The sequence below is a fragment of the Dromaius novaehollandiae genome, chromosome 1 (genome assembly GCF_036370855.1).
Source record: "Dromaius novaehollandiae isolate bDroNov1 chromosome 1, bDroNov1.hap1, whole genome shotgun sequence".
In the NCBI taxonomy this organism is placed as follows: Eukaryota; Metazoa; Chordata; class Aves; order Casuariiformes; family Dromaiidae; genus Dromaius; species Dromaius novaehollandiae.
This window is the reverse complement of record NC_088098.1, coordinates 55,148,795-55,163,304: the sequence shown is the minus strand read 5'-3', so window position 1 is coordinate 55,163,304 and position 14,510 is coordinate 55,148,795.

The following is a 14,510-nucleotide window of genomic DNA, read 5'->3' as shown; positions in this document are numbered from 1 at the left end:
CGTGATCGATAGGCAGTGATACCTCTTGATTTCCACAGGCATCTATTTTCTTTGGTCTTGGGACGATGTTGCTTTTGGCAGGCATCGAACGAGATCAACATCGATACCACTTGATATCGAGGGGCCTTGATGCCTGTCAAATTCCATTCCTATCAATCCCCAACGATATCAATCACTATTGATAGGCCTGGCTACCGCTCGATCTTAAGAGGCATGCATAGCTTTCGGTTGGTGGCCAATGTTGCTTTTAGTAGGCACTGATGACTGTTAACATTGACTGTTCTTGAGACTGAGCAGTCTTGATGACTATGGATTGCAATAAGTATCACTAGGGCCTGTCTATTTCCATACCTATCGTATGGAAGAGGTATTGCTGCCTATTATTAGGGATCGATATCAGTAGAGATTGATTCCCATTGATAGGCATCAATACCTCTCGATCCTGAGAGGAAAGTTTATCTTTTGGTCTGGGGCGACTGTCTATCAGTTAGCATTGAACAATATCAACATTGATACATTTTGATATCGACAGGCATTGATGCCTGTTGAGTTCCATACCTATCAAAAGGAATTGATATCAATTTGTATCATTAACTGTCTATCTCTATTGATATTGGCCCCTATCGATAGGCAATGATATCTCTCGATCTCGACAGACATGTACAGCTTTCCATTTCAGGCCCATTTTACTCTTGGAAGGCTTTGAACAATACTGACATTGATACCTCTCAATATTGAATGGCATCGATTCCTTTCAAATTCCATACCTATGGATAGGAATGAGTATGGAAATCGAAGAGAATCCATGCCTGTCGATATTGAGAGGTATCAATGTTGACAGGCGTCAATGTCTAACGAACGCAAAATCACTCTGAGTGCGAAACCTAGAGTCGCCAGATGAGATCAAGAGGTCTTAATGGGTATTGGCAAGGATTGATATCCATAGGTATCAATAGTTATTGATACCAATCCCTATTGGTACGTATAGAAATTGAAGGACATACATGCCTTGTCAGTATGGAAAGGTATCGATGTCATTAGGTGTCAGTGCCTACTGAGAGCATGGTCGGCCCAAGACCAAAAGCTCTGGATGCCTCTTGAGATTGAGAGGTATTGATGCCTATCAATAGGGATTGATAGGTTTTGACATTTATCCCTTTTGATTCCATCAATAGGTATGGAAATCGAAGGGCATCCACGCCTGTCAGTATTGAGACATATCGATCTTGAAAGTTGTTGATGCCTTAACACTCCAAGAGTGAAAGCTGGAGATGCTTCTCGAGATTTAGAGGTAATGATGCCTGTCCGTAAGGTCTGATATCAATAGTTATTCTTTCCCAGCAATACTTACAGAAATTGGTACTCCTCAAGGCCTCTTGGTATTGAGAATGGTCAATGACCATCAATGTTGATAGTCATCAGTACCAATCAAGAGCAAAATCAGTGCAAGAGCAAAAGCTAGAGATTCCTGCCAAGATCGAGAGGTATCGATCCCTGTCAACAGGTATGCAAATTGAAGGGCATCCATCAAGAGATATCAATGTCGATAGTCGTCAATGCCTACTGAGAGCAAAATCAGTCTGAGACTGAAAGCTAGAGACGCCTCTCAAAATCGAGAGGTAATGATGCCTGTCGATAGGGATCAATATCTATAGATATCATTTCCTGGAATATGTACAGAAATCAGTACTCCTCGATACCTCTCAGTGTAGGGAACGGTCAATGCTGATAGTCATCAGTGCCTACCAATAATAAAATCGGTCCGAGAGAGAAAGCTAGAGATACCAGCTGAGATCAAGAGGTCTTGATGGCTATTGGTAGTGATTAATATCAATAGTTATCAATAACTATTGATATCGATCCCTTTCGATAGGTATAGAAATCAATAGGCATTAATGTCTGTTGAGATCAAGAGGGATCTATGAGTATCGACAGGCAAGGATATCGATAGATGTGGTTCTCTAGCAATATGTATGGAAATAGGTACTCCCTGAGGCTTCTCAATCTGGAGAATGGTCAATGTTAACAGTCAACGGTGCCTACCAAAAGCAGAATCAGTCCAAGAGAAAAAAATAGAGATGCCTGTCAAGATCGAGAGGTATGGATGCCTATTGATTTGGATCGATATCAATAGGTATAGATAGCTAGCAATACCTACCAATATCAGTCCTTATTGATAGGTATGGAAATCAAAGGGTATCCATGCCTGTCCATATAGAGAGGTACTGATGTCAATAGTCATCCATGCCTAGCAAGAGCAGTAGCAGTCTGACAGAGAAAGCCAGAGATGCCTGTTGAGATTGAGAGGTAATGATGGCTATCAATAAGGACTGATATCTCTAGCGATACATATTGAACTCCATAGTCATCGAGGTCTCTCAATATTGAGAACGGTCAGTGTTGATAGTTGTGGGTGCCTCCTAAGGGCAGAATCAGTCTGAGAGCAAAGGCGCAAGAGGTCTATCAAGATGGAGTGGTATTGATGGCTATCACCAAGGATGGCTACTGATAGCTCTCAGTAAGTACTGATATACAGTGATATCTATGCCCATCAATAGATATGGAAATTGATCGTCAGTGATGCCTGTTGAGATGCAGAGGTATCGCTGGGTAATGATAGGTATCAACATTGACAGATGTTGTTCCCTAGTGATATGTGTGGAAATCAATACTCATGAAGGCCCCTCGGTCTTGAGAACAGTCAATGTTGACAGTCATCAGTGCCTACCAAGGGCAACATCAGCCACTGACTGAAAGCTATGCATGCCTCTCAAGATTGAGCAGTAGCCAGGCCTATTGATAGGGATCAATATCAATGGGGATTGATAGTTAACAATACCTCTCAATATCAATCCATATCGATACATATGGAAATTGATACTCCTTGAGGCCTCTTAATATTGAGAACAATCAATATCAATAGGCATCTATGCCTACAAAAAGCAAAATCAGCCTGAGACCAAAATCTTTGGATACCTCTCAAGATCACAGAATTCCAGAATCACAGAATGGTTGAGCTTGGAAGGGACCTCTAGAGATCATCTAGCCGACCCCCCCTGCTCAAGCAACGTCACGTAAGTAGGCTGCCCAGGACCCTATCCAGAGGGCTTTTGAATATCTCCAAGGATGGAGACTTCATAACTTCTCTGGGCAACCTGTTCCAGTGCTCAGACACCCTCACAGTACAAAAAGTTTTTTTCTCATCATCAGATAGAAATCCCTGTGTTTCAGTGTGTACCCATTTCTTCTTGTCCTGTCACTGGACACCATTGAAAAGAGTCTGACTCCATCTTCTTTACAGTCTTCCTTCACATATTTATACACATTGATAAGATCGTCCCTTGCTTCTTCTCTTCTCTCTGCAAAACAATCACAGTTCTCTCAGCCTTTCCTCATATGAAAGATGCTCCAGTCCCTTAGTCATCTTAGTAGCCCTTCACTGGACTCGCTCCAGTAGCTCCATGGTCTCTCTTGCACTGGGGAGTCCAGAACTGGACACAGCACACCAGGTGTGGCCTCACCAAGGCTGAGTAGAAGAGAAGGATCACCTCCCTCGACCTGCTGGCAATGCTCTTCCTAATACAGCCCAGGACGCCATCAACCTTCTTTGCCACAAGGGCACATTGCTGGCTCATGGTCAACTTGTTGTCCACCAGGACTCCCAGGCCTTCCTTCCTAGCCTTCCTAGCCCCATCCCTGCATACTCACACAAGATCCTGTATTCCTCACAGGTTATCTGTCCCTGCTTTCACCTCCTCTACACTTCCTTCTTCTGTTTGAGTTTTGCCAGGAGCATTTTGTTCATCCATGCAGGTCTCCTGCCCCCTTTGCCAGACTTCCTGCTTGTTGGGATGGACCATTCTTGAGCTTGGAGGAGGTGATCCTTGACTACCAACCAGCTGTCCTGGAGCCCTCTTCCTTCTAGGGCCCTATCTGATGGGATTCTTCCAAGCAGGTTCCTGAAGAGAATCTTGAAAGGCATCTGTAGCTTTTGGTCTTGGGCAGATTTTGTTATCAGTAGGCATTCATACCTATCGACATTGATACCTCTCAATATGAACAGGCATTGATGTCCATCAATTTCCATACCTATTGATAGGGATCGATATCAATAGGTATCCACAAATTCCCTGTGTTACAGCCACCCTCCCTACCCAGATACAATTTGAAAATCTGCTATGAGAGCAGAGCTTGCAACCAAGGACTGTGTTCTGTGAGTTTGGCTCATGCTCGTAACATAAAGTTAAAGCCCCTTAGGCGATATTTCACTGCAGACCAATTGAGCAGCAGAGGTTACTTAAAGCTCTACTTCCACTGCTACAAATGCAGAACAAGGGTAGCTACCTCCTGAGAGACAGGACTCTGCACTGAGACATTAGGGTCTCACAGCCCCTGCAGCTTCCATCTTGCAAGTCTTGGGAAAAGACAAGAGAGCAGCATGCTGAGCTTTCCCTCCAGAGTAATAGCTGCCTGCAAGAGAGAAAGCAAGAGCAGAAGAATTATGGAGGCCAGGCTAATGGGTTTTGCACTTGTATCACCAGAATGCCACCCAGAGAAAGGGGCCTGATGCCAAAATCCTCTCGCTGGCCCCTGGATTTGTGTTCCCCTGTTCCACAGGCAAGGGAGGGCTTCTAGTGCACAGTCAGCATTTGTGAAGGATATCAGTCTATTCATATGACAAGGGCTGGGCCATGTTTTGAATGCTGCAACATGCCACAGTGGATGCTTAGAGCTCTCAGTGCCTTTGACTCTCTGGGTGTGTTGCCTATGGCTTTCCCTGAAAGCAAAACAAGAATAGCAGGCAGTCAACTAAACTCTCACTCCATGGGACAGCCAGTGGCATGCAAACAGCCCAAAATCTCAGGCTAAAGGGAGAAACACACAGGTTGTGGCCCTGGGAAAGGCAAGTGATGACTAAGGTCCACGCTTCTCAACTCTGTTCTCACCTTCAGGAGCCCCTGAAGGACTGAAGAGTGAAGCTGAGCCCAGAAAGGACCTGCTTGCCTATCTAATAAGGAAAACATTGGCCCCAAAACACAAGCATCAGCTGGCCACCCTGTAAAGCCATCCCCAAATTCATACCCAGAGCATACGGAGATCAAGCTCCTTCCTGCTGCCTCTGCGGTATGCTGAGCACACCTCAGGGTAAGGATCTCTTCTCCACCCTATTAGTTCTTTGTTTTTTCCCTCCTGAAACAGCCAACAAGGGAGCTGGCATAGAAAGTGCAAGAGGGAAATTTTCCTGAGGAAGATCTGAAGGTAGAGGAATTTGCTTGCTACTACCTTTGTCATGGGGCTAACAGGTGGGAATAGTTTTTGGTCGCTGCCAAACTAGAGTCAGTTTGAAGTGATGACCAATGAGTGAAAATTCAGAGCCCTGCTCATAGCCTTCTGGGCTAACATATCTCCTCCCAGTTGTATAGTAATCTGCACATTGTGACTCACTTAACTTTTGACCAGTCAATGCAGAGATTTATGTTAGAAAGATTATAGTTCTTTCTTCAACTGACTGAATAGCATGATAAATGAGGGGAGAATCTTTCCAAGCCCATACAAATATTGTCATACTTGTTATAGATTATATCAGTAATATCTTAAATAATTTTGAGAGATTTCTTTTGAAGAGGAGCTTAAAAAACCTGTCAAGTCTTTAAGCGATTGTTTTAAGCAGAGGTCAGCTATTTTACATTGGCAGCAGCTACTTTATGGCTATGACAAAATAAAGTAACAGTATTATAAATAATTTCTTTAAATGCTTTTTCCTTTTTTAAAGTGTTTTCAAATGTTAGGTTTGGGGGTTGTTTTTTTTCCTTTTAATAATGAAACTTACTTGTTTTTGACCACCAGAGGGCTGCAGTCACTCACACACTCATAGCGTGAGATCTGCAAATTGGAAAGGAAAAATTCTTGCTCTGCAGTGACCTGCTTACCAGGCTATGCAACCAAAGGAAACAAAACCCCCAAATTCTTCCCTCATTCTAGGTATCACACTGCAGCCATTAGCCTGACACAGATTCACACGGTGACCACTTCAGGTCATGCATACATCCACTGAACCTGCATATAGGCAGGGAAGGAGCACTTGGACTGTCTCTCTAAGCATCCATTAATAACCACATAGGGAAACATGATCCTGACCTACATGGAAATTTTGCATGACCCAAAATGGTTACTTCTATGTAGACTGAAGAAAGGCATTAACTTCCTTGTATTGGGTCAGATTTGTCCTGCATCTCTAAAAATCAAGCATGTGCTGAAAGTTCATGAGAATTCCCATGATGTTTGTGTGTGTGGTTCTTGGCATACCAGCATCAGATTCCTAGAGGCAAAAAATACATGCTTCTCCTTTATTCACTACTAACATCCAAATAGTATGTGAAATTTAGTTTTAAAGAATGGTAAACAAAAATGTCTCCTAATTTGTCACAACATCATCTCACAAATCATCACAGAAGTATCCCTTCCTAGTATAATGGGAAGGTTGTTCTCCATCCCATAGGACTTTCATGTTGCTCCACCATGCCAAAACTTCCTCAAAGCTTCTTCTTATTTTTGATAACAAAATTCCCCCTTCCCTCCAGAAATGAGAATAAAGCCACTTCCACTTCTGTTTAGATGCTCTCAACAATGCAAAATCCTACCTCAGATTTTTAATGCTCTCTTTTTTCCCCAGGAACAAAAGGTCAATGACTACAGCACATGACTTTTGTTAGTGGTGCTGCTTAGAGCAGATGGAGATGCTGGATAGCGACGTATGGTGGGGATCCTATGGAGAGCAAAAGGGGAAAATTCTTGAGGAAGGCAAACATTTATATAGATAATTCACTTTTATCTGTATGTGGATGTAAGCAAATGAAAGCACAAGAAGAAAGGAAAGAAACAAAAGGTAGTAAAATGTACATGAGTACGAGAGGAAAAGTAAGTACCCCAATGCTTGGGAGCAAGGAAATGGAGGTGGTCACAGAGAGGAGGGATAATACAAGGAGTTCCATTGGCCACAAGTTTTTTTTCTTTTCTTGTATTTCACAAACTGCAAGAACAGAGGTTTGTTTGAATGTAACCCTCCCTTTGCCCACCCGCAGAAAAGCTCAGAATGACCCCATGCTCTTGAGATCCCCTTTCCCAGGGAGGGTTTTGCCACTGCCCCACAGAGCTGCTGCTCGAGTGTCCAATAATGTGGGCTTTACCGAGCCAGGCTGTGTCCTGGCGCAGCAGGAACAAGATGCTGTGTGTTGCACCAAACCCACGAGGGCTCCCAAAAACCTTTGTTTTTTCTTGACATCTGCCAGTAGGTTCCAGTTAGTCCCCATCTGCTGTCCAACAGACACTCAAGATTTCTGGATCTTGATGGATCTGGATCCATCTACGCTGGAAGAAGCAATACTCTGGATAGTGTCTGTGCAAAACATTGAGGGCCGAGCGCTTGCTGCTTGCCCTGGAAGCTCCTGCTTGGCCATTTGTCATGTTAATGTGACAGTGTAAGAATGTCCCACCAGCTGTGTCTTGTCTCCCATGGTGACCTAAATTGAAGGCCAGGGTGATATTCCCGGCCTCCAGCCATTTCCAGCTCAGGGACTTCTTGTAGCAGAGGTGATGTCTATGCACTTGGCAACCCTCAGGGGATTTGTCTTTTGCTGACCTGCCCGCTCTCTCCTGGCTCTTCCAGCATCCCAAGCATCCTACACACAGCCTGGCAGTTTCACTGCCTGTCTGGTGAACAAGTGTCTCCTTTGGTTTTAAGCCTGGCTCCCACCAGCTTCATCTGAGCATCCTCAGCTCTTAAGGGAAAAAGCCTGTGAATATCCAGTCTCTCATATGCCCTCTGAGGTGACTCTTCCCCAAACAGAAGAGTCCTATCCAACCCAGTAAGCACCTGTGTGGGTGCTGCTCTGCCTCTCTGCTTGTCTTAGCTGCCCTTTCCTGGGGCTTTTCCAGTCCTACAGAGGTTTTCAGAAGAGAAGAGGAGCAGAACTGCTTTCATGGGACTTTCCATCGCAAGCCCCAGATATTTGCAAGCCTCCAGGGTAAGCATTAGCTCAGAGCCTATCATTTCATATGTGTATTTAGGCTTATTCGGAAGGAGAAGAGGCTCCCACACTGTGCATCGCTTTATATTTACTGATATTGATTTTCATCTGCCATTTAATTGCATGCTTATGCAGGCTCAGAACACTGTTTTCATTTTTAGGGAGAAAAAGTTAATCATGATCCTTCTGGCTGGGTTGCTGTGATATGCCTAGTGCAGCAGGACACCCAGCATGGTCTTCCCATCCCAGGTTGATATGTATCCAAGGGTTGCGTGAAAGCAGTGGCTCGCGAAGGAAGGGAGAGAAATCTGAGCTAAGGAACAAGGATTTAGGGGCACGGATTTCCAAGCGAAAGCTCCCTCTTTTCTATCATCTTTGCCATCATCCTTGCAAAATCTTGTAAATGGGAGGGTGGCTGGGAATTACAGCTGATTCAGACTGCAAAAGCAGGCAGATTCACTTCCCTCTCCCAGCTGAGTCACTAGCAGTCACAGAGCTGGAAATGTGCATGGCGGGGGGAAACAGGCTTTTTCCCTTTTATTAAGAGAAGTTTTTTGCAGTGTTGCCTCTGGAAGTGTTTCTGCAGGGCTACTCCTTCCCTTCAACTCCTTCCTTCACCTTCCCTTTTTCTTCCACCTTCTAGATTCTAAAATCATTTCCACCCCCACGGAGGACCCACCTCTTCCACAGTCTTAGCATGCAGCACTATTGTTGGCTGGGCTGCTAGGGACCAGGTGAGAGTCCATATTCACCCTAGTTATGATTAAAGATTTCCTCTCACTGTTGTTTCATTAATCAAGGAAGCATATGCTCCGCATGGACGTTGATCTTTGCCAGGATACTCTGACCACAACTGCCATCTGGGCCAGCTCCTGCTGCTATGACCCCAAACTTTGCCCTCAAGCCCAGGGCCTCTTCTTCCCCTGCCCTCCCCACTCCACTGCCACCATGTGGTTCCACAGATATTTGGTTTTGCAACAAGGAAGCTGGAGCCAGTCTTGATGTGTGTGCCCCTTGGCCTTCCTGCAGAAAAAGGAATGGCAGCAGAGTAGGTTTTTCCTTGAGCACAGAGTGGTAGGAAAATCTGTGTTTAGAAAGGCTGCAAGGCATTTCAGTGGTATTTTTAGCTTCTTGACTAAAAAGGTGGCTTAAAGTACTAGGCAGATCTCAGTGGGAGACAGATGCCCATTTCTCTGAGCTCCTTTGCACAATTTCAGTTCAAATACAAAAAAAAGTAGGTTGGAGGGAGCTCACCCCCAAAGCCCCAGTGCAGGGAAACGGCCAAACCCTGTCAAACCAGAGATCCATCCAGCTTCCCAATGCCTGGGATACTAGGGAACATTGTGAAAAAGGCCTGCTGTTGCAGAAAAGGAGGATATTCTTGCTCAGCCTTGTCTTTTGCACTAGTGGTTTTGGTCCATAAGCAGTGCAGTGTAGGGAGTTCTCCAGAGCTGAATCCTGACTCTAAATGAAGGCCTTTGAAGGAAACTAGGATTTAAATATCCCCCAGACATCTTCCCTGGCTGCTCACTATTTACAGTCATATTCAACAGCTGACTTCTTGCCTTGCTAACACTTCTTTGTCTTATTTCTTCTCATTAGCATTTAGTGTCATACTTTAAAAACAGAGCCCTTAAAAATAACAACTCAGTCTGGCAAATAGAGTCTTGCCTGCCTGCCCTTGAGTGATTTTTTTTGTAATGAATGAACAAGAAGTTGAGGGCGGAGGAGAATACAACAGGCTGTGCCAGAGACCCTGTGTGGCTTTGGGTTAGTCACTTAAATTCATCATGCCCTGAATCCCAGCCTCAGAAACAAGCTCCTTACTTTCCCACACTCCAGATCTCCCAGCTTTAGTGTTACATGACAGTAAAGGTGATGCCAGGCACCCACCTAGCACCGGCCCATCTCAACACATTCCCGGAAAGCAGCATTCCTGTGCCTCAATTCCCTCTGTATGGAGCGGAAAGAGCCCGTGACTTGCCCCAGTGTAGCCCACAGCATCCTGTCTCCTGTTCAACGTGCAGCCACGACCACTATGAGCCCCACTCTGCTCCCAGTGGCCTTGCTGCAGTCTCTCTCCCCTCCTGAGCCCTAACCACTGGCTCCTCTCTCCTGTAGCCGGAGGCCCACCTGCTGCCAGCTCAGTCCCTCACCAACCTGCTCTAATAGTACATGGCTGAATCCATACTAATTAACCCAGAAAAGTTCATTAACTGGCATGTCAACACAATGCTTAACAACCAGTTGGGGACCGATGCTTTCAAGGGACCCTGCTCTCCCTGTGGCCTTTTGACACTAATATAACCAATATTAGTGCTAACTCCTCTGAGCTTCCACAGACTCTTCTAGAGAGTCTTCTCCAAGTTTTTCTGTCCCAAGAAATGAAATGGGGCCTGTCTCTCTAGGAGAGACAAGCAGGCAGTTCTTGCTCTTGGATCAGCAAGTTTTGCAGCTTTTCCAGCTTGGGACATCTGCCCAACCTTTCACAGTTTGCTCGGTACAGCTGCAAAGCTTACGCTCTGTCTTTTGGAAACACAGCTGAAGGGGTATGATTTTGCTGCTGAGACTCCAGAAAGTTCCCACTGCTGTTTTCATGCAGAAGACTCCAAATTAGGAATTTGCTGGTTCTGAGCAGCAGTGAAGTCATGGGCTGAGGATTTTTTTTTCATTTTAAATATTTATTCTTAAATATCTCTTAGGTTTTATGCCACGTGTGTTTTGTGGGAAGGGTGCTCCCAGTTAGCCTCTTCTCACAATTGCTCGCCAGTTCTGAGGCACTGAATTTAGCTCAGCCAACCCACAAAGCACTGCTAGTGGCAGCACTGCATGTCGCCAGCGGGATGTCCATCCGTGGTGTGAGCTCTGTGACCATAGCACGCCAACCCCAGCACTCTGCCCCGCCGCTGGGTCCAGGCTCCCAGTGAGGCTGATTTGCTTTCCAAACAGCACATGCGGCCCTCCACGTTCTGCTGAGTCGCGGCAAGCCTGGCGCTGTGCTGAGCAAAGGTTTCAGGCGGGGGTGGGCGCTTTTGCTGAGTCACGGCAGAGCAGGAGCCACGTGAGGCTGTTTAACAGCAGGGCGGTTTCCTGCCATGCTGAGGTTGCAGCTGCTGCTCTTGGCCCCAGTTCCATCTCTTGGGACAGAAAGATTCAGAGAAGTCTCCAGAAACAGCCTCAGCTCCACACAGCCTGATGTCTATGCAGCCCCGTGCAGGAGGAGAGAGCAAATGTTTCCTGTACCGGAGGGGCAGGGCAACAGAGAGTGGTTTGGAAACCTTGGGAGAGTTTCTGTGTTTCCCTGAGAGCCTACGGAGCTTGGTTTCCTATGCCACCTCCTGCTCTTCTGTGACGGAGGTGTGAGATTTGTCAGAAGGTTCCCATGTTGTGTACGTGTGATTTTCAAATCCTTCTTTTCAGTTTGGCTCTCATCTCACAGTGAGGGCGCGCTCTCCTTTCCACATGATAGTAGCACTGACACAAAGGAAGCTGAAACATTTGCACCATTGGAATTTACCAGTTCTGTCTTAGGCTTGCTCTCTTCCACATCTCCCTTCTGCTCAGAAACATACAGTCAGGGCCTATGCAGGAAGTGGAGTCTGTCGTCACCAGCATGGAGGCTCTGGTGGGCACTGTGTGCTCTCCTCCAAAATTTCGGCACAACACACTGATACCCTCTAGACCTGCTATGGGCTGTGCTCGTGCTCAGGGAGCTGCCTGCTCCTTGGGTCTCCAGTCACAAAGCAAGTACATACCTGGCGTAGTGCTTGCTCTATTTTTCCTTCTCATCACTGCTCTGTTCTCAGCCTGCCCAGCAGGCGCAAAGCTCTCATCATATCCGTAAGTCAGGTTCTGGAGACACCTATGCACTGTGGTGCATACATAATATACATAAAACATGTATATTATAATCTGTGCTTCCTGTTTCTGTCATGTTGGTTTGTTTATGTCTGCGAAATTTACCTGGACCTTTGTCTCCCACTGCATCTGTCTTCGGGGTTCCCATATCCTGGGCTTGCCCAGAACAGCAGTGCCGTCCATATGACTCTCCTCTTTCAGAAGTGCCAACAATGCCATTTCAGAGGACTCATAAAGCACATTTGCTTCCTATGGGATTTTTCAGTGCATGATACTCACAACTTCCATTTTTCCACCTGTATCTTTGATCTAGACTTAGATTGTTAAATGTTGACAGGTGCAAGCACAGTCTGTCCTGCCAGTGCTGGCCTGGGCAATCTTTCTTTGGTAAACATGAAATAACTCATAGCATACCACTGTATGTCCTAGCAGTGACTCCCGTCTTAGGAAAGCAATCTTAAACAGATATCACTTCTTTTTTTTTTTTTCCCCCCTCTTGCTACAGAGCAAGTTCTGAGTATTGAGTCAGCTTTTTCCTTCAAAAGCATGAGGCTGCATTTTGCTGTGTCATGGTCCGACAGATCCCATTTAACCCTTTCTTGCCAGGAAAGACTAGTTTTTACCAGACTGCTCTCTCTTCCTAGCCAAGCCTCCAGGAGGCTGTGTGCCAGACCCAAAGCATGAGTAAGCGCTTCCCACACAAGTTCAGAGGAGTTGATTTCATGTTCTGTGACTGACTATATAGCTAGAAATTTCTGACTATAAAATCTACTGGCAGAATATGTTCTTAAGCCTGTAAAGAGGAAAAATTCCCCCACTTCTCCAGCCCTGGTGAAACCACCAACTCCTCACTAACTTTACAATGTTATTAACTGCTCATCTGACAAATCTCTCGACTTAAACTTTTGCTCAGTGTCCGGGATATGCAGTCAATTAGAGGTTTCTAAGCCCAGCAGGGACTGTTGCAAATACCTTGTCTTAGGCTACTTGATTCATGTTTACTAGAAATATCCTGGGCAATTTCACTTGTTTCCATGCACATCACCTTCACAACAAATAACTCTGGCACTGTCCAACAGCTGCTTTGTGAAAGAACAGGACAACAGTAAGTATTACAGGATTTCTGGCAGGCAAGGGGGAGAGACCACAGGTCTGAGACCTTGGTCAGAGGTCACAAGCAAAATTTACCGGTGACCTGGATCTGGACTAGCATCTGCCTTTTGAGTGGCACACTATACCCCGAGTGAGTTGTTCTAGGGGCCAGTTGTTCTTTCTGCTAAAAATACACACCTTCTTTCCAGTGTATCATTCTTAAATGTCAGCTTCACAAGTTGTCTTCTAGGAAGAGATGGTCACTCACAAATCTCTGCCAGAACTTTGGCACTTTCCGTGTCCTTAACCTTTCCTCCACCACGTAGCAACAGCACAGCGGAAGCAGTACAATTCCTCGCTGCAGAGCAGTGGACAAGGCCAGAAATGCCCCAGGCCAGTGACTGCAAAGATGATGATAGCACATTTTCAGTTCCCCTTCCATCTTGGCTGCAGAGCACTTGGGCCTTTCTGGGGAGGTAGGCCCAGTCTCACAGCTGATCCCTGCCCTTCCATCAAATAATCCTGATCGGCTAGAGACCAGAAGGTATAACTCAGTTACGGGACACAGCTTGTTTCCCTGCACATATGGAAAAACTCATCTGAGGAGGTAAGCTGCAGGAGGGAGCTTATCTTGTATGACCGGCCCAGGAGAAGGTAAAGCCCCAAGAGCCAGCAGGGAGATACACTGGGGAGCACCCAGAACAAAAAGCCGGTAGTATCATATTCCAGGACAGCGTGGTTACAAACCAGAACATTTCCCAGGAAGAAATATCCTACCTCCATTAGCCGTGATATGACTAAACAGCAGCTTTCTCTCCTCCCCAGTCCATTTCCCTTATCCACATCTTGGCTACCTCAGTCATGGATGAAAACGAAGGAGAAGGAAGATGTTTTGGACAGATCTTTTAGAGCACCTCCAAGCATGCAACCTCTCAGGAGAAGGGAGGCAGGCAGGGCGCAAAAGCACTGATCTGAGAGCAACTAGAAAACCTTTGTGGAGGTAACTGGGCACATTAACAGAGCTGCTGAACAGAGGTGAAGAGAGGGGCAAGGCTTGGGCTTGTGGTTTTCTTATATCGACCAAGTATACCTTCCTCTACTGCAACTACAGGTTCACTTTGTGCACTGGCTTCCCCTGTCAGATCAGGACTCACTGAAAAGAACTGAAAACTGTATGTGAGCTTTAAGAGAGTAATGCGAGAAGGAAATGCACATTTCAAGGCCATCCCTGTGGCAAGATGGCATCAAATCTCCAGGACAGAATGGCCACACAGCCCCGCACTCCCATGGGCTCCTGTGCAGAGCCCTCTGTCAGATGGTGTTTGGGGCTTCGTCACACCTCTTAAGAGATTCAGACATCCTGATAAATTTATTTTACCATATTGAAAAACAAACAAGCCAGCAACAAGTTCTGTGCAATGGCATGGGTGAGAGGGGGAAAGAAAGGAATTTGACAGTTTTTGCTAGAGTGTACTGTTGCTTTAAAGAAAAAACAAGACCGGAAAAGTCTGGCTGAGTCAGGGTGGAATCGCT